Source organism: Dipodomys merriami, unplaced genomic scaffold (genome assembly GCF_024711535.1).
Source record: "Dipodomys merriami isolate MVZ:Mamm:240054 unplaced genomic scaffold, mDipMer1.0.p SCAF_20, whole genome shotgun sequence".
Taxonomy (NCBI): Eukaryota; Metazoa; Chordata; class Mammalia; order Rodentia; family Heteromyidae; genus Dipodomys; species Dipodomys merriami.
This window is the reverse complement of record NW_027203382.1, coordinates 23939686-23958434: the sequence shown is the minus strand read 5'-3', so window position 1 is coordinate 23958434 and position 18749 is coordinate 23939686. Positions and strand designations below refer to the sequence as shown.

The 18749-nt window shown below is 41.9% G+C and overlaps 2 pseudogenes; one reads left to right on the top strand and one right to left on the bottom strand.

Moving 5' to 3' along the window:
* Positions 1 to 15823: 15823 nt before the first annotated feature.
* On the bottom strand, positions 15824 to 16663 carry LOC138832839 (serine/threonine-protein phosphatase 4 catalytic subunit pseudogene; annotated as a pseudogene).
* Positions 16664 to 17245: 582 nt separating this feature from the next.
* Positions 17246 to 17958, top strand: LOC138832804 (large ribosomal subunit protein mL62 pseudogene; annotated as a pseudogene).
* Positions 17959 to 18749: the final 791 nt, after the last annotated feature.

Genomic DNA, 18749 nt, shown 5'->3' with positions numbered 1-18749 from the left:
CTAAGATCTAAGGATTGGAATGTAAAGCCAGCCAAGGCAGAAGAGTCCATGAGACTCTTATCTCCAATTAACCACCCAAATAATCCAAAAGTGGAGCTGTGGCTCAAGTGGTAGAGCACCAGACTAAAGCAAAAAAGTTCAGGGACAAAGCCTAGGTCCCAGGATTGGGGGGAAAAGACTTTTTGGTTGTTGTTGTTTTATTTTTAATTCCAATACTTAAAAAAAAGACAGTGCTGGGATGGAATCCAGAGCTTCCTGTATTAGCTAATGCTCTCTGATTACTGGAAGAGCCAGGAAATAGTATTAGAGGTTAGCAATCAGAGCTGATCAAAGGTGTTCATGAGCCATTTGGATCCGAATCACTTTGAGAACTTCTGGAACTATGGAATCAAATCTAAGGTCTTAGGAACTCTCCCAAAAACATTTGCCATTTGCAGTTGATATAGTGCATTCTGAAGTTTGAGCATCATTCATGTAGAAAGATGTCCAAGAAGGTGGCTCTGTGGTACATTGGAAAGATGGCCAAGAGACTGAGGGTTTGAAAATTGTCCAAACCCAATACAATGGAATTTTATTGCCTTTTAAAAATTCACAGTGTCTTTAATTTTTAAATAACAAATACTTTGCTCTCTAAGTGATTTCTGTAAAATCAAAAAGTGTTTTAAAGTAATGCCAAATTCTGTGTGATTAAAATAAAGGGACATAACTGATATAACAAATTACAAGGTGACATTCATCACAGGGAATCTATGGCCTGAATGAAAGGTTAGGGAAACTGTGAGTTTCTAATGAGAAAGTCAAGTTTAATTAATTGTTCTCCAAATAGATTTGCAATCAGGTTTGGTACCTGAAGCTTAATAGCTAATTACAAAGACTGTGGGTGGACAATGCGTAATCTGCCTCCCAGTCTCATGTTGAATATGTCTTAATTGCAGTTTGTCACAGGGACAGCAAAGCAGGTGGGGGTCGGGGGAGGGAAGGGAAACAAGCTATGACTTTCTAGGAAGCTCCAAGATGTGCTCTGTGAATTGGAGAATGGGTGCCAGTTGTCAGCTATGGGTAGAGATTGAATCAATGCCTTCAAAGGCTGCAGATGTACCAGGTTGCTTTTAAATAATGGAGTCAACAGAGACAGCCAATGGCCTTCAGCTGACCTCCTTCGCTGGGCCACAATATAGCATTTCAGACAATACTATCTTCCTTGGTCCTTCTGACTCTATTTCCCATTCAGCTAGTTCCCTTCAGTAGCAAGATGTGAGACAGAGTTCCTGTAAATTCTCATATCAATAGCACTGGATAGAATTCAACATCCTTTCAAGATACACATGCTCAGCAATCTCAGAATAGAAAGGACTGCCTTAACTGAGTAAAAAGAGCATCAGAAAAACTACAGGTGACATCATATTTAATGGTGCAAGACTGAGTGCTTTCCCCCTAATTGAGAAAAATCACTGGCTACAGAATGAAATATGGATTGTGGAGAGATGAGCAAGAAGTCAATAGCATGACATCTAGGAAGTTATGGCAGTTCAGGCAAACATGAGAGTTTAGACAGGGGAGGCATCAGAAGAAATGAGAGATGTTTGGAAGGCAAAATATACAGGGCTTATTCAGATTGGATGCTACCACTGAGGGAAGGTCGGAAGGCTCACTCCCAGGTGTTAGCCTGCTCCACTAATGAATGGTATCATCCATTGAACAGGAAAGTAGGATGGTGGGAAATGTCCATTCTCTTCTAAAAAACCCCATCATGGGCCCCAAAAGTCTATTACAGGAGTCCAATATGTGTGGATGAAAAGGTATTTAGAACAGGTGAGAAATAATTTCAAGCATGTGAAAATATATTTAAATTTTCAGGCTTTGCTGACTATAGGCTGCCACTCAGTATATTAATTGCACTAACATCTCTCACCATGGAATTTCAGAAGTGCATGTAGTTTGTTTAGAAAACCCCTTTGTGCTTTCTCTTTCCCTGCACCACAAACCCTTATTGCCCAATAACATTCACTGTGACTGTGTCTTCATATGGAGTTGCAATGTATTTCAAAATTGAGAATGATATATTTCAAGATGCTTTACAATAAAGCTTTAAACATGTTCTTGAATTTAGGTTTGTCCAGCCAAGTGACTGGGACTTTACTTTTCATTCTTTTTGTCTTCCCCGAACCTAAATGAATGCCTTAGGACATCCTTGAGGAAACTTTTGAAGTTCAATAGGAAACAGAAACATTTTGCTCTCCCTATGGAACATAGGAAACATTGTAAGGCAGGAGTTACATGGGCCAGGCCTGGGAGGACTTCACACAAATGAGGAAGGTGGAGAAGGGCAGCTTCCAGCAACAGGAGGAACAAGAGTTTAAAAAGTGAAAGTGTGGAACTAGAAATGCATCCCTATCCTTTTCAATAGCTACTGTCGCAACATCATTTATTAGATGCACAAATGGATAAAAGGAAAAATCTTGAAGATACAATTTGTGGCGATGCAAATGGAGGATTTGATAAAGCGGAGGGAGAAAAATATGCTCATGAATTAGCAGTTGCCATGGTTGATGTCTTAAAGCAACAATGACCTTCCTGACCTTGGAACAATATTGTGCCTTATTTTCCTGCCTTTGGGATAATGTCTACTGTATCCATCCGAGAGCTTTAATGATCCCATATTATCTCATCAATTTGCACAATTTCCATCAAGAGTGCTTATGAGTAGAATGAAAAATAAGAAACTGGCAGAGAGATGTGCTTTTATTTTTGCCATCATGCATATAAGGGAAGACAAATATGCCCATAATACACTTCCAGTTTGATAGAACAATCTCATGAGTACTTAGGGAAAAAGACACATCAATTACTCTTGCCCTCAGCCAGTTACTTGGCAGATCTGGATAGCCTTCCTGATGGATGACCAGACTTTCATTTCCTGGGGGACTGAGCCTTTAGTGCCTTTGTAAGACTGTGATCGTTGCCCTTGCTCATGCACTATCACCGTCACAGAGTCACCAATCAATGTGTGAATGAAATCCTTGCATTTCAGACAGAGTCATCCTGCACACTGCACCAGTGTGTACAACAGCCTTAATTCTCCATGGTAATCAGACTCAATTACTCTTTGCAGTATAGTTAACACCTTTCTTTGCTGGTTGATTTACAGCAATGGGCATTATAGTTTTAAGTGGGGGTGGAAGTTCTGCCATTTTCCCCAGTGGAAAGGTAATTTTCGACTTGAAAAGTAGAACTATTAATTCAATAGAAAAACAAGCGAATAGGGTTAGAAAATACTAAACTTTAAGTGGATCATGGAAAATAATAATGAGGTGGGCTAATCCTCCTACCTCATGTTTCCTGAACCATTTCTGGATGCTGGAGATGCAACTCTATCCATCACCTGTGATTTCAGCATGTACTTTCAGCATTCTGTATGACAGTGTCAAAGCTAACAGGATCAAAAAGGTACTAATGGCTCAGTCTTGTAATCCTCGCTACTTAGGAGACGAAGATCTGAGGGTTTCAGTTAAGAGCCAGCCCAAGCAGCAAAAAGCTGAAAATAGAGGTGTGGCTTAGGTGGTAGAGTGCCAACCTGGGGTAAGAGAAGGAAAAGCAAGAGTGCAAGGCCTTGAGCTCAAGTCCCAGTACTAGCGTGCGTGCGCGCACACACAAACACACACACACACCAAGCTAAGATGTGGAACCAACCCAGATGCCCTTTAGTAGATGAATGGATCAAGAAAATGTGATATATATATATATATATTCTACTATATATATGTATATATATATATATATATATATATATATATATATATATAATGGAATTCTATGCTTCCATCAGAAAGAATGACACTGTCCCATTTGAAAGGAAATGGAAGAATTTGGGAAAAAATCATATTAACTAAAGAGCCAGAGCCAAAGAAATATAGGGACTATGGTTTCCCTTATTTGTAATAATTAGTATATGTCTAGGACAATCTTAACAAATGAGCAGAATAGCTCAATAGTTATGTACATATGACCATATAAGATGATGCTAAGCGAAATGAACTCCAAGACATGGACACAAGAGGTTTTTCTTTGTTGTTTTTAATGTACTACGTGATTTCTTTTTTTCTTTTGTGTTTCCCCTCCCCATGGTTTATCTCCTGTTGTCACTGTATTTGATTTTGTTGCCCTGGGTATTGTATATATGTTTATTTGAGTTAGGGAAGGGAAGGGGAACAAAAATGGTGAGAAAAAGGACAAAGGGGGAACCAGTGCAGCAGCAGTACTCACAAGACACTACACTGGAAATGATCTGTACAACTTGGAGGGGGATGGGGGACAGAAAGAGGGAGAAAAATGAGGGAGGGGGTAACAAGTTAGACAAGAATGTACTCACTACCTTACTTACGTAACTGTAACCACTCTGTACATTGCCTTGACAATAAAATTAAAATAAAATTTAAAAAAGAAAGGTCTTTGAAGAACTTCTGCCTTCAGACTTGAGGAAGTAAGCCTGTCTAGAATTCCATTTTGAATGTAAACAGAAATTGAAGCAAAATTCAGGAAATAATTCCTTTCAAACACAGTGGTAATCTTTGCAAAAAGGAAAACCTAAGGGGCAGGATAGACATTAAATTGACTTTTCATCTGTGGGTAGCTCCAACACTGTAACTCAGGAAAAGGAAACCATATGGGGTGTGGGGGAATCTCACAGTTAGATAGATTGCCAATCAAGACTAACAAGTAGCTGTAGTGTAAAAGACAAAGTTCTTGGAAAGAGAAAGATACATAGACACAGCTCATAACATCTTTATAGAAATCTCTTTGAGTCTTTGAGCACACAATTGATTAGGAATAGGGTGAAATTCCCTGACTCTACACAACTTGAAAGACTGGTTCTAAGTTCTGAGCCAAGAATGGTATCCAGAGTTCATTCAGGGCTGGGACAAATCTATTCTCCCTCAGCCATCATGAAGAGACCTTGTCAGATATACATGATATGTAGTTCAAATAAAAAATGGCAGTAATTTGCACTGATGCTAAATTTGTCTCAAAGAAATTCTTGGAAGTGGAGGTGTGACTCAAGTAGTAGAGTACCAGCCTTGAGTGGAGAAAGCTAAGCTAGAGCATGTGGCCCTGAGTTCAAGCCCCAGTACTTGCACACCCACAAGACTTCTACTCTAAAATGTAAAGAAACCTAAGAGCCTACCACAGGGGATTCAATGAATCTACAAGCACAGATGTCCAACACTACTTAAAGAACTAGAACAAAACCCAGTTCCCATCAATACAAAATTTACAATATCTAGAATTCAGATTAACACTTAGTAGGCATATGTGGAAACAAGGAAACACAAACAAAGAGACAGCAAAGAGAAAAATTAGCTATAATACTCAGGCCCCATAATGAGAGAGAATATGGGTTAGCAGACAATAATATTGACAGAACTATTTGAAATATGCTCCCGATCCACAGGGTGAAAAAGCATGCTTACAATGTGATGAGAAATTGAGGATTTGAGAGACTAAATTCAAGTTTCAAAAGGTAGAAGTTTGATAGTCAAGGCTAAAAATACCTTAAATGGATATAATAGCAGATTAGATCCCGAAGAAAGAATCAGTGAGCATAAAGACTGAAATATACAGGGAGAAAAGACTGAGGAAACATTTGGTGAGTTACCAAATACTACCAATCAACAAATACACATTTGACATTTCAAATGGAAAAAGGGGGTGGAAAGGTGAAGATGTGTTTCCAAATCTGTCCCACTTGTTAGGATGTTATTTATAAGAGAGAAAGAAAAAAAGAAAGAAAAAATGAAGAAATGGCAAGTTTGGACAAGGATTTGGATAAGTTAGAATCCTATGTTTTGCTGGTAGCAGTGTATAATTGCACAGCATCTGTGAAAGAGTTTGGTGATTTCTCAAAGAATTAAACATCGAAATCCTGTGTGACCCAGCAATTCCACTCCTAAGCATATGGCCCCCAATTGAAAGCAGGTACTCAAATGGATACTTGCACACTAACATCCATGAAAGAATTATTTCTAAAAATGAAAAGATAAAAACAACTTAAATGCAAGACAGATGAATAGGTGAACAAAATATGGGAAACATACAGTGGAATGTTGTTCATCTTAAATTTTTAAAATTGTTATTGTAAAGGTGATGTTCAGAGGGGTTACAGTTACATCGGTCATATAAAGCCATTTCTTTTGGACACTGTCACCCCTCCCCTTGTGTTGTTCATCTGTGTGTGTGTGTGTGTGTGTGTGTGTGTGTGTGTGTGTGTTTTGCTGTTTATTTATTTTTTCATTTTCTTGTGATGATGCTGTACAGAGAGGTTACAGTTACACTAGTAAGGTAATGAGTACATTTCTTGTTGGGCATTGTTACCCCCTCCTTTGTTTTTCTCCCATTATCCCTTCCTTCCCCTACCTCCTCCACTCCTCCTCCCCACCACAAGGTTGTAAGGTTCATTTCCAACAGTGTCTTGTGAGTATCATTGTTGCAATGGGTGTGAGGGCGATCTGGCTGCGACATCTGTTACCCCATTGATTGCCAGGGTTAATTTGGCTGATCTGGCTGGTCCCCTTCTTTGCTCACAGCTCCGTGTGCTTCCCTCCCAAGCTATGTGCTCCCAAGAGGATGACCATCCCCAACAGAGAAGGACCCGTCTTCAATCAAGGGTATACGAGTAGCTGAGCTCTCCTGCTAGAACCTCCAAAAAAGCTCTCAGGGTCATTTGTTGTTCATCTTTTAAGGGAATGAGACTCTAATAGATGCTGTACAATGGGTGAAACTTGAAAGCATGCTAAATGACAGACACAGGACTGACAAAAAGATAAAACATGGTGTGATTCCAGGGGTGGCATTGCTCAAGATGCACTGTGTTCATAAATTGCTTTCTGGAATGGCCGCTCCTTTCTATAACTACTTAAAGATAATAACAATATTAAAAAATAAAATTTACAGGGAAGGATTTCAGTTTGAGACGATGAGAAAATTCTAAAACTCTGTGGGTGATGGTGATGGTTGTACAATGACGTGAATATGCCAAGGATGAAGAATTGTACAGTTAAAATGAATAAAATGGTAATTTTATGTTTCTTTTCTCTCCTTTTTTTGGTGGATCTTGGATTTTGAACCTAGAGCTTGCACTTGCTGTGCAATTGCTCTACCACTTGAGCGATGCTCTCAGCCCTATAAATGTTATATTCTATGTATTTTATCACAATAAAGAGTTAAAGTTACTTTAAAGGCACCGCTGTCCAAACTGTGTCTTATTTGGCAGTATGTGTCATTTGATAATGATGACACAAGTCAAAGCAGTTGACAGAATTCAGTTTTATAAAGTGGTGTCTATTGTGTGGTTCTTCAAACATTTAAAAACAGAAATACAAGCTAAGTGCTGTAATCTAGCCACTCAGGAGGCAAAGGTCTGGAGCATTGAGGTTTGAGGCTAGTCCAAGCATAACTACAAGACCCCATCTCAGTCAATAGTTAAATGTAGTGCTGCATGCTTGATCAATGTAGCTATATGGGATGTACAAATACATGGATTGAGGTCCATGCTAGCAGAGGCATACATACAAAACCCTATACTAAAAACTAGGCATACAGGGCTAGTGATGCGGCTCAATATCTAGTGTGCCTGTCTAGCAAGCATGAGTACTTGAATTCAATATCCTAGTATCGCTCTCTCTCTCTCTCTCTCTCTCTCTCTCTCTCTCTCTCTCTCTCTCTCTCTCTCTCTCTCTCCCTCTCTCTCTCTCTCTCTCTCTCTCTCCCTCTCTCTCTCTCTCTCTCTCGCTCTCTCTCTCTCTCTCTCTCACACACACACACACAAATGCTAGTGGCAATTTAAAATTTTAGTGGCATCTATGAATTCCTAATGAATACACTTTCTGAGATACGTCATAAACAAATAATCAAAATAAGAAAATGATCCATTCCCACATTTCCATGTATCTGAACTTCCTGTCTCCTTTCTTAGTGGTCTTCCAACCAGGTTCCAGCATCTGGACTGATTTATTGCAGATGATTTCTTTTGTTCTGTTTTTTTAAGCCTCAAGAAACTGTCCTAGCAGTAACTGCTCCAGGATCCTTGCCAGAACATGGAACTTCAATCAAGGGTTAGTGCTTCCATGTCAGGATGTTCTATTATCCAGCTTTTCCATTTCATTTCTCATCCTACAGCCTGTATGAATTAGCCATTTGCTGCAGAGCACTTGCCCACCTGCTTGAGCCCAAATCTGAATCAGTCTGGAGGTAACCAGTGGAGGAAAGAGAGAACGTGAGGAAGATAAGCATTCCTCTTCAGGACAAGATTCAGGTGAGGCATTTCTTAGTGTATCCTGGCAGGGTGAGGCTGATCTCTAGCAAAGGAAAGGAAAATCAGAAAGAATCAAAATCTAATTATGCAACATTTTGGGACTTGTCTGCCCCATCCTAGGTCTTACGATCTTAGCTTTTCCAATGTGGGCCCTAATACTGAAATAGAAAGCCTGTTGGGGTTTTGTAGTCTGTCTCTTTTTATGGCTGTCACCTGATGGCTAAATCAGGTGATGGTTTTTCAAGGGCATATTCCCTGCACCTGCAGGTGATTAAGTTCAACATTACCATGGAGGTCTCAAGTTCACACTGTATTTGAATTGATAGTTGGCTAGGCTACCTCTTGTTATTTTCTTGTTTTGAAACTTGCGAAGCAATTCATAAAAGCCAATGAATTCTCCACTTAAATTTTTTATTTATTTTTATAGTAAAAGTGATGTACAGAGGGGTTACAGTTATATAAGTAAGGAAATGAGTACATTTCTAGTTCTCATTTTCTCCTGCTTTCCCTCCTCTTGGACTCCCCTCTCTCCCAAGTTGTAAAGATCTTTTTCAACATAGTGTCTTGTGAGTAGTACTGTTGCATTGATTCACTCTTTAGCCATTGTCTCAACATTTCTGTGATTTCCCTTCCCATCTTCAAATAAGATAAACTTATATACAATACAAAGGGTACCGAAATTAAAAACAGTGACAACAGGGGGTAAAGCAAAGGGAAAAATGAAGGGAAACAGAAATAACTGCATATAGTACACTAAAAAAACCCCAACCCCCCCTTGTTTCCATATCTTGTAGTCAATTTCGATTATCATCACTTTATAAGGTCATATGTACATAGCTTTCAGCTATTGTGATCCTCTGCTAGAACTATCCTAGACACATACTAATTATTACAAATGAGGGAAACTAAGGAGCCTATGTTTCTTTGTGTCTGGCTTACTTCACTTAATATGATTTTTTCCCAAGTCTTTCTATTTCCTTACAAATGGGGCAATGTCATTCTTTCTGATGGAAACATACAATTCCATTGTATATGTATACCACATTTTCTTGCCCTGGGGGGAATCTGGGTTGATTCCATATCTTGGCTATGGTAAATAATGAGCATAGTGGTGCTGGTAGCTTTAGTATGGTCTTGTTTGTGATCATTTGGGTAAATGCCCAGGAGTGGGATTTTTGGGTCATAGGGGAGCTCTATGTTTAGCCTTTTGAAGAACCTCCATACTGCTTTCCAAAGTGGTTGGATAAGTTTTTACTTTCACCATTGGTGTAGTAGTGTTCCCTTTTGGCAGCATCCCCCCCAGCATCTGTTGTTATTAGATTTCTTGACAATGGCCATTCATGGCCATTCTAATTGGTAGAAGGTGGAATCTCAATGTTGTTTTGATTTTCATTTCTTATGTGGCCAGAGATGTAGAGCATTTCTTCATGTATCTCTTGGCTATTCATATTTCCTCTTCAGAGAAGTCTCTCTTTAAGTCTTTACCCCACTTGTTAATGGGGTGGTTGTTTCTTTGAGGTTTTGTTTTGGGGGAATTTAATTTCTTGAGCTGCAGGTATATTTTAGATATGAGCCCTTGTCTGTTGTATGGCTAGTGAAGATCTTCTCCTAGTTTGAGGGATTTCTATATTTCCACATATCTTGCTATGTCCTTTGCTATGCAGAAGCTTTGTAGTTTAATGCAATTCCATTTGTCCAATCTTTCTTTGATTTGTGTGTTTCTGGGTCTTCATTAAGAAAGTTTCAACCTGTGCCAACTCTAGTGTTTCTCCTATTCCTTCCTGTAATTTTTTCAGAATATCTGATTTTACCTCGAGGTCTTTGATCTATTTGGAGTTGATTGTGACGCAGGGTGATATATAAGGATCTGATTTTTTTTCTACATGTGTTTAACCAATTCTGCCAGCACCATTTGTTGAAGAGGCCGTCTTTCTTCCATCTGATAATTTTGGCTCCCTTATCGAAGATTAGGCGGCCATAGGTCCGTGGGATCACTTCTAGGTCTTCAGTTCTATTCCATTGGTCCTCAGGTCTGTTTTTGTGCCAGTGCGAAGCTGTTTTTATTACTATGGCTTTGTAATAGAATTTGAAGTTTGGTATTGATATTCTTCCAGCATTGTTCTTCCTGCTAAGGATTGTTTTTGCCATTTGGGGGGTCTTCTTATTATTCCATATGGAATTCTCCACTTTTTAAACCATAATCATTGCCCCACAATTACTATGGTTACACCAATCACTATGTGACAAAGACCTTCCCCTCCTACTTGTATGTCCTCATCCTCATCCTCCACAGGTAAGAGCTTTAACTGTGTTGCCTCGGAGCCTAAACATACTAGTAACAATGAGGTATTTATTTCCCTTCTAAAGGGAGCTCACAGAGGGCTGGGATGTAGCTCAGTGGCAAAGCGCTTGCCTAGCAAGTGCAATGTCCTGGGTTCAATCCCCAGTTCCAAAAAAGAAAAGACAAAAGAAAATACAGTTAAAGGGAACTCACAAACAGTAATAGCCCATCCCTCATGGACTATAGATATGTGATTGCCTTCCATAGCATCGCAGACATTGCTGTGAGAGAAGTCCCAGACTTCAGTGTCTGAACTGGAGCACCATCAGGTTCATTGTGTGCATGTGCATGTGCATGTGTGTACATGTGTGTTGAAACTGGGGCTTGAAATCAGGGTCTTGTTCACTTGCTTCTCATTTTTGCTCAAGGTCGGTACCACTTGAACCACTCTTCCACTTCAGACTTTTTTGCTGGATAATTGAACATAAGAGTCTCATGGATTTTTCTGCCTGGGCTGGCTTTAAACTGTGATCCTCAGATCACAGTCTCTTGAGTAGCTAGGATTACAGGTGGGAGCCACGAGAACCTGGCTTAAGCTCACCTTTAAGTTGGTCAGTGCCCTCATGGAACTGGGGGTGTTTGGCTGTGGCCATAGGAAATGGTTAGGTCAGTTGGATACAGGGAAGTCCACAGGGTTCTGATATATGGAGGCTCAGCCTGTAGCCAGGTGGAGTAGTTTAAAATACTGCCAGCTCATTGCTGAGCATTCACTTGAGCCTAAATAACTTGGTCTCTTTGCCCAGTTGGTGTCAAGTTCCCCTTTTCCCTGTGTGGTTCTGATCCTGGATTTGATCTTCATCTCAGCATCAGAATTATTTCCAGTAGACTAAAGCAGACATCAGGCTACAGCCTTTGAAAGGTTACATTTTTGCCATTAGCCGGATGCTAACCTGATGGTGATTTCATTCATCTACATAGTTTGGAATATCACAGTTTTCACTGTCAAAATTGTTTGAATAGTGTATTTCCCTGTCCAATTAAGAGATATGAAATCTGTTACCTGATCCAATATGTCCATAAAAATTGACCAACAGTTTCCTTTTCTAGCTTATTACTGAAGGGACCTCATGATTTAAAAAATAGAGCAAGAAGGAGAGGTGCATGGGTAGTCACTAGTTAAAAAAAGTTGTAATTGTTTGAGGATTTTTCAAAACCATTTTATTAAGGAAAATTTCAGCATCCACAAAGTAGAAAGATAACAGGAATAAATCTCGTGTCTGCTTCAGCCAGCCTTTAGGAGACCTTTTATCAAGACTCCAAAGGAATCTAGAATTCTAGGCACACTCCTCAGGTGGACAGGATGGTTAAGTGTAAAAGAAGAACATTTTTCTCACCAATCTTATCACAGCTTGAGTGATCGATCACATTGCCCTGCTTGGAAGTGGGTTTTTTCCCCTTCAATGGGTTTATTTGCTCAGGTTCCCTTTAGCCAGAGGGGAGTCCAGGTCAGAGCAAGCTTGAGGCAGGGTCTAGCTGTGCCCACTGGAGGGAGCAATGTCCTCCTGTTTCTCAGCAGCTAGCTGTAAATGGTGCTGCTATGAGTCAGAGTGTTATTTAGCTTGGCTCTTCTCCTTCGGCTAGAATGGCATTTGTTTTTCTTGGACTGTGGGATACTGTCCGTGACCTTCACACTGCCTTCAGCATTACTGAATGTAGTCTTTCACGGGGCACGAATTGGCGTAATGTTACCAACCTTCTTTGCTGTTTGACTTTTGCATTCCCATCAGTGAAGCCTGCTCATTGTCCTCCATCTTAGTCCATGGAAACCAGAAAAAAATTGCTGTGAAATTGATTTTTTTTTAGTATGTTTTCTTACTGCAACTCCTTGATGGCCTTGTGTTTTCCCTGATCTCCTCCCATCGCTCTTCTGTTTTCACACTGTGATGAAGTTTGCTTTCACAGTCTGGAGCATAGACAAAAAAAGTGTACTGTGCTTTAGGCTGACTATAACTCCTGTGGGTCTCTGGGTTTTATTAAGGGGAAGGGGTAGAGGTAACATTGCATTTGGAAAGATATATTGGAGTGTGTTAGATTTTCTTTTTATTGGCATACGTTAGTTGTGTGTGTGGGTGTTTCATTGTGACATTTCCATACATGTATGTAATGCATCCCGATCAAACTCACCCCCCTCCATCACTCTCCTTCATTCCACACCCCCTTCGTAAACAATTTAAACAGGTTTCATTGTTCTACTTGCATACGTGCAAATAAATGACATCCACCACATTCATTCTCATTCACCCTCTTCATTAGCCCTCCTCCTCCTTCTGGTACCCAACCTTCTCATTCCAGCCTGCTTTACTTTCCTGTCATTCTTTTTTAAGTGTGAATTGCACCAAGCTGTTTCACTATGGTATTTCAGATGTGCATATATTATGTTTTGCTGAGAATATCCCTCCTTATAACTTTCTGTTCCTTTTTTTTTGAGAGAGACAGAAAGAGAGACAGAGCGAAAGAGAGAATGAGAGAGGGGTCCTTCCAATATACAGTGGAGCTCCTTCTGCCTCAGCTTCTGTATTTCAGGTGTTACAGATGTTCATTACCACACCCTGAGGAGCCTTCTTTAAACAAAATACAAACTTGTGGATGTGAATTGGGTAAAAAAGTGTATATTTATTCAGAAATCATGCTTATGGGGCTGGGAAGGTAGTTCAGTGGTAGAGCATTTGCCTTGCATGCCTGAGGCCCTGGGTTCAATTCCTCAGCACTACATAAGCAAAAAGAAAAAAGCCAGAAGTGGCACTGTGGCTCAAATGGTAGAGTACTAGCCTTGAGCTGAAGAGCTGAAGGACAGTGCCCAAGCCCAGAGTTCAGGCCCCATGACTGGACCCCCGCCCCCCCAAAAACGAAATCATGCTTATGGGATAATAATGGGAATTGTATGTTGCAGAGATTGTAACAAAAGGCCATTTTCTAGAATAGTTTACAAAACTGTATGATTGTATGAACATACATGTAGGACTCCTGCTAGGTCCACTCAGCAAGTGGTCCTTAACTTCATCAGCTTAAACTTCATCAGTCTCATGGTCAATTTGCTATGCAGAGTTGTGAGAATCAAATCACAGGCTAATTCTATGCAAATCTGTTTTATAATCACTAAACACTGTACTGTACTCATCATGTTTTGTTTTGTTTTGAGATAGGCTCTGTGTTGCTCAGCCTAGTCTTGAGTTTCTATGCTCAAATGATTCCATTACCTTAGCCTCCAAAATAGCTGAGACTAAAGGCACATGTGCTCATACCCAGCTTCAGTTATTTTGATTCCTGGAACAAAGCATCAATGTCAATTCTATAAATGATAAAAATGGACAACACCACTTCCAGCTTTTTCTGAGTAGTTTATTGGAGATAAGAGTCTCACAGATTTTCCTGCCTGGGCTGACTTCGAACTGTGATCCTCAGATTTCAGCCTCCTAAATAGCTAGGATTACAAGCAATAGCCACTAGTACCCTGCAATACTTCTGGCCTTTTGGTGGTTAATTAGATAAGAGTCTCACAGACTTTCCTGCCTAGACTAGCTTTGAACCATGATTCTCAGCCTCCTGAGTAGCAGAATTACAGGCATGAGCCAATGGTACCTGACATCCTCATATTTTCTAACTCTATTTTTCAGAGTCAACTCCTTTCATTTCTTCCATATTGATAAACTAATATGGATTACATTACCTTCTCCTGAGTTACTAATATTAGATACTAACTATTATTATGCTAGATACAGATTTCTTCTCTGGTTTTACTATGGTTCTTATGATAAGCATGATACAAAATATTGTTTATAGCTGAACAATATATTAAGCTTGTATTTCCTTTTATAGACAGTATCTTTGTGACAATATCTGGAGTTAATAATTGTGTTATTTTTACATTTACTTAGTTGTTCATCATATCTAGGCTGTGTTTTGCTACTTTCCACAGTAGCATCTTAAGTATTTTTTTCATACAATTAAACTTCTCCCACATAGAGAGTATCCCAAATTGGTCCTGGGGACATTCCACATGCTGTCATGTTGGAAAATTTGTCTTTCTCCTAGGTTGGATTTCCTATTTCCCATCTTCCTCTCCTTTGTTTTAGTTTTCCTTTTTGAATGATCTTATTCTCTAGTAGTTTCCTGAGGAAAGGTTTAGGAAAAGTAAATGAATTGAAACTATATTTCTCAAATGCCCTTTTTTCAGCCTTGTAAAGGACTGACATTTAGATGGATGTTGAGTTCTAGGTACAAGATCATCTCACTTAAAATCTGGAAGACATACGGTGGTCTTCTAACTTCTATTTCTTTTTTTTTTTTTTTTTTTTTTTTGGTTTTGATTTTTTATTTACTAAAAATGTTGATCATAGATGGGCACTAGTGACTCCCACCTGTAATCCTAGCTGCTCAGGAGGATGAGATCTGAGGAACACGGTTCAAAGCCTGCCAGGTAGGAAAGTCAGCGAGACTTTTATCTCCAATAAACCACCAGAAAATCAGAACTGGTGCTGTAGTTCAAGTGGTAGAGCGCTCGCCTTGAGCTGAAGAGCTCAGGGACAGCGCCCAGGCCCAGAGTTCAAGCCCCATGATCAACAACAACAACAACAACAATCTAACTTCTATTTCTACTGCTCTTAAGGGGTCTTGTCATTCTCATTCCTAGTCCTTTGTATGTGATGACTTTTCCCCTTTGGAGGTGATCTAAATGTCCCCAAGTGTAAATGATAGATGAACATGTTGTTCAAAAACAGACTCTTCTCCTTCCTCCTTCCACTCATGCAAGGAGACTGACTTCCCGGTTCCTGATTGTAAGCCTGACTATGTTTGCATACTTTGGCCAATGGGAAATTAGCAGATAATGTAGTAAGCAGAGGTTGGAGAAGCACAAGAGTGGATGGGCATGTTCTCTAATGTTTAGGGCATGGGGACAACAAAACACACTGATGCCAGCCCACTGGTTCAAGGAGGAGGATGAATAACACAGGGAACCAAGCCAGTCAGTCCTGGCCAAGCTCAACCTGAAACAGCAGAGGTGTCCAACTGAGTGAACTTGAGTTACCATTTCAGCTGACTCCTAGATCAGTGAGACTATAGTTCTCACCCTGGGGAGAGCAGAGCTGGGAGCCCCTCCACGCCCAGCCTCCAACTGAGGAGAGGGCAGTCACAGTGGTCCAAGGGCCAGAGAGGCTGAGAAGCAAGCCGAAGGGTCACAGGAGGTAGTCGGCCACGGGCTTCTTGGAAGGGATGCCCCGTGACTCCTGGAGAGCGGCCTCAAAGACGATGAACTCTTTCTGGAGACGTTCATCCAGCTCCGAGATGGCTGCCATGTTCCCACAGACGTAGCCGTAGTTGGGTGCGGACCACACAGTGAGCAGGGTCCCGTTGAAGTGCCACTTGTAACCTTCCATCACCGGCTGGTGGGCACGGCAGATCACGGCAGTGTCGTGGGCCACGCTGAACTGGGCCACCACATCACTGCCAAACGTGGAGCCGGGCCCGGGGGCTCAGACCCCAGCCCGTGGTGTCTTCAGGTCGGACCCCAGGAGGTCACGCAGGGGCCCATCGTGGAGCACCTCCGGTTTCCGGTCAATTGTCCGGATCTGGGCCAGGGTCTGGCTGGAGGGGGAAAGGCCCCGTGCGCACAGAAGATCTTGCCATCGATGCTGGCCGACAGCCGAGGTAGTCAAAGACCTCCGTGCAGTGGCAGGCACCTGTCGCAGACGCCACAGACCTGCGTGATCTGGCGGCTCTCCAGGTTGCCCCGAGGAGGGCGATGCGGTCAGGATACGGAACCTGGCGTGCCGGCAGCAGGAGGGAAGTTTCGACACTGTAGAACCACGGTCCACAAAGTCCCCATGAAGAGGTAGCTGGTCTCAGGGGCATCTCCACCACGCTGAACAGCTCCTTCAGGTCCTAGAACTGCCCGTGGGTGTCCCACACACTGACCAAGGAGTCTTCCCTCTCCCAAGATCTCTCTGGCCTTAGCACAGAGGGCCTTGACTTGGCAGCTGCTCCATCTGCTGGTCCAGGGCGCTGATCTCCGCCATGGCCCACGGCTCCCCTTTCTCCCCCGCCGCCTACCAGGTCAGGGTCCAAGGGTCCTCCGCGCTGCTGCAGCCCCTGCTTGGGCTCTCCGGCTTCCCTCTTTTCTTTTTAGAGTCCATTCACAGGCAATTTGTCGTAGTGTCAGAAAACTGACAATAGACTCTGTATGTTCATCCGTTGCCTTCCCTAGCTAGTGTCAAAGCCTGAGCTTTTTCAGAGATGGTGCAGAGCAAGAACCGTTGGGCGTCTTGATTTCGGTCTTGCCAGGTTCCTAAATGTTGCCTTTCTCTACTCTGCCAGGATCAGAATCCTCTCGTTATCTTCTGTCTTTATGTATTATGATTTGGAGACAGAAGGGTCTCCTGATTTCAGCCGAGTGACGTGCATTTCTGTTTCTCATTTTATTTGGGAGGAGACAGGAGGGGACTCGCTTTGTTTTGTTTTTACATCGTTTTAAACAAAGCCCTCCCATGTGACTTTCAGGTGAAGGGGAAATAAGTACCAAATTCAGAGCTAGCGTGTGTAAACTACCAGGAGAGCCTGGTCTAGGCGCCATGAGAAGACGCACAACGCAGCCAGACTGAATGTCCAGAGCAGAAATGGAATGGCGCTGGGAGAGAGCGCGCATCCAGCGGTCTGTTCCGCAGTGGGACGGCCAGGGCCTGCGCTGGGGCCTGACACGAGCCGGAGCTCGGCCATTCCCGCCGCCCGCACGCCGTCCCCGCCGGGCTGTACCAAGCAGGTAGACGGCCCCGAGTTCCAGAGCATCTACCCCGACTCCAAGGGTTCGGACACCGCCTGGAGGGTCCCGGGTGATTTGAAACAAGCCATCAGTGACATCTAGACGGCCTGACTGTATCTTCCCGTCGGAGCCGCGGGCCTGGGCGTCAGAACGCTTAACAAAGCGAATTCCAAGGCGGAGGTCAGGTTCCACTTGGCATCTGCCCACTGGATGGCAGAGCCGGCGCGGCAGAAGATCACTGTCAGGCATAAAGATAAGAGCAGCCGAGCAGGAGAGGTGATACTCACTTCTGAAAGCAGCCGCTTTCAGTTCTGCAATCTAGCCGACTGCCTACAGAAAATTCGAGATAAGATTGCTGAGGCCAGCCAGACACCCAAGGATCCATCTAGAGAAGATGCTCGAATCCAGAGAATTAGGATAGAAAACATGAATAGGGAAAAGCTGGGACAAAATCAGAATCAGTTCTGCCATAAAGACCAGCAGGAGGGGAGATGTGGATTGACATTACCTGCAGCACCAAAGACCAGTATTTGGGACATCGCAGTAACACAAGAAGATGGCTCTGTTTTATTTGTCTGTGGCTGATGATTGCACACTGACTCCGTACAAGCACCACCAATTGTCCCTAGGCCATGTTGGGTTGCTGACCCAAATAAACTTCCAGCTTGCTGGGCAACACTTCCCATTCAAAAAAGAAAGAAAGAAAGAAATGGGATGGAGACTTAACTTTTCGCATGTAGATAATTTAAAACATAATGTGTTTGTAGTTATCAGTAGATCAAACTGTTTCTTTACTCCTTGCGGTATTAATTTTCTGCTGTATTTATTTTTCATTTTGCCAGTCCTGGGGCTTGAACTCAAGGCTTTCTCTGAGCTTTATTTTGCTCAAGGCTAGCATTCTACTACTTGAGCCACAGCTCCACTTCTGGCTTCTTTTGGTAATTTATTGGAGATAAGAGTCTCACAGACTTTGAATCCGGTTGGCTTCCAACCTCAATTCTCAGATCTCAGTCTCCTGAGTAACTAGGATTACAAGTGTGAGCCCCTGGTTCCCAGCATGCACTTTATTTTTGCCTATGTACTATATTCTTCATTATTTCTCTAGTTTTCCTCTTTTAATTAAGTCATTAAATATATCTATTTAGTTTTGAATTTCAATAAATACAAGTTTTACTTCTGAAGGTGTCCTTCACTCTTTGTTCCTGTTTCTATGTCTAAATGTATTGTGTAGGAGTTCTCTGGGACAGGCAACACTTTTCTCTCTTGTCCCTCGGAGATTTTTGCCTACTAGCTGTGCATTTTGAATAAGCAATTGTGTGTGGGTTATTAGCCTGAGAATCCTTTCT